We start from the raw sequence: 2,500 nt of genomic DNA, 5'->3' as shown, positions 1-2,500 counted from the left end.
ATTGGATAGACCTACAACCAATCAGAGCAACGGAGTGTGTGACGTATGTTAAGCGATGCATAGTTGATGTCAACAGAACTCAACTGCACGCTGGAAGAAGTAGAAGAAGAAGATGAGTGTGAGCGATTTTCGCAGGTTTTGTAAAAATAATGTAAGGATACACGGAGTTCTTCAACACACGAACCTCATTTTTGAGAGAAACAGTAACGGTGAATGCATATACGATCAAGTTATCCGTTTAGGATTACAACTCCACAAAACTGCAAACAAATCGCATCGCATTTGTCGGTCCTGTCAGAACTTTATAACACGGTTGGAACGCGACATGCCCGTGTTTAAAAAATGGACAGAAGACGAAGGAGACCAGCCTGAAGAACCGCGTTCATCTGAGGCATCAGAGAAAAGAGACCGGTAGCCTACTCCTTCCAAGACGCCCCGGACTCTGAAGAAGTTCTGCCCCAATCCGTCAACTCCAACCGGTACAAAAACGCGAAGAAGCATTACAGAGGTAAGCTTGTTAATACATTTCTACTTAGATTGTAATTGAGGGTAAACCTCGATTGCCACGTTTCACGAGTTAATAGTGAGTCGTGATTATTGTACAATGTGATAAACACTGTGCATTCCCACACTCCTCATTTCCGTGAAATCTATCTATGATTAAATCATCTAGTCATATTTTGACATGCCTAGTATTCTGGAAGCCAGCCCGAATTTCAGTGTAGTGTGAGCAAATGTTACCAGGATAAACTTGTACCTGATGTGTAAGTTGGCCTCTGTCACTTTGTCAATATGTAGAAACTTCATTTTGTAATGTACTAGCATGTTATCCAACCCCCACTTCTACATATTGACAAAGTGACAGAGGCCAACTATGCTACTCCTCTGTGGGGGGGGGGGCAGTGTTTCTCTGACCTGCTCAGCAATTGCATCTGGTGTCACCATATTTAACAGTCTGTATTTTCCAATGTATTGTCAATGCACGTTATACTTATTAGGCTATACTGTAATGCTTCACACTGATGTGTTCACTTATATTTCAGGTTGTCACCCATTTTCCATCCACTTGACCTCCACCTGGAACACCTAAACAATCTTCTCAAATCATTTATGAGAGGATCGGGACCAAACATGTCAGAAATGTCAGCAGCCAGAATCAGTAGGTCCATTGGCATCGTCAAAGAGCTAATGGACAAAACGGACACAGAGTTGGAGCTGACCAGGCCGACTGGCATTCATCATGTGGCCCGAGAACAGGAGGACGTTTTAACACTGGTAAACGTTTTCAAGGAGACACAACTTTCCCAACAAAAATCACCCAGGCAGGCAGCATCATGCATTCCCGAATTTCAAGAGAAACTTATTGGCAAAGCTGAATTACCAGGAGATGTGGATGAAGTCCAAAATAATGGACTGGCAAAATGTGCCTATTTAAATAATTAAGTAAATGTGAAATGTAAATGGTGATGGTAATTTGTAAATATTGTTTTCATAAATGACAATGTAAATAATTGTGTTTTCATATAAGTTTGGTAGTATCCACATTCTTGAAACCATTTTTGTGTTTTCTTATTGGTTGTAAGTTCAAAGTTCATCACCAACCATTAGAGAAGTATAAACCATTTTAATTTTATTCAAAAATATTAATGTAAGAGAGGTAAAAAAAAGGTATTTGCACAACAACAGGACCCTGAAGCTACAAATTTGAGCCTGAATTTGAAGCTAGTCTGAGATCTTCAACATTGACAAGCCTGATTCCAAGTTACTTGGTGATGGTTGTATCTTATCATCCTCGTCATCAAAGTAACCAGTGTAATCCAGGTCAACCTGAACACGGTCATCCTGAACAACACAGTCATCAAACAAATTAGTTTGACTCTGTTCGATGTCATCAAAAACCTCATGCATAATTCATAGTGTCTCTTTTGCATGTTCCAGAGTTTGTATGTAGGGAGATTATGGATAATGAAGTCCAGGTCAAATATCTGTGTGCACTGTTCTAAAACCGATCAATGAGTTCATCTCCAAAACCAGGCTGTGTCGACTGTGTAAAGTGGTATGTTTGTATGGTCCTGAAGTAAACTACTCCTGTAAGTTTGTCCTGTAAGTTCCCTGATCAACAGTGTGCCCTCAGGTGTGACTATTCTGTGTTTGTGGTGTGATGAAACCTCCCCTGTATGGCCAGGTACTTTAATCAGACCCAGTCTGATGTTTGTTCTGTTTGGGCTCAGGGCCAAAATGATTGGATTGTCCATCTGAAGCTGTTTCATAACCCTGGCTCTGGATTCCCGATCAGCAGAAGCGGTCAATGTCAGCACAGGTGTACCTGGAATATATAGCAGTACAAAAAGCAACCAATAAGTAACAGTAAAAATAAGAAATTATGAGTAGTATCATTTAGTACTTTTTAATGACTGTACTGACATCTACAAAGAATACATCACTTATAAGGGGTACAGTGATTACCAATATGGGTATGGTGCTTGAGTACATAGAGCAA

Source organism: Alosa sapidissima, chromosome 21 (genome assembly GCF_018492685.1).
Source record: "Alosa sapidissima isolate fAloSap1 chromosome 21, fAloSap1.pri, whole genome shotgun sequence".
NCBI classification, from domain to species: domain Eukaryota; kingdom Metazoa; phylum Chordata; class Actinopteri; order Clupeiformes; family Clupeidae; genus Alosa; species Alosa sapidissima.
Note: the sequence above shows the minus strand (reverse complement) of the source record.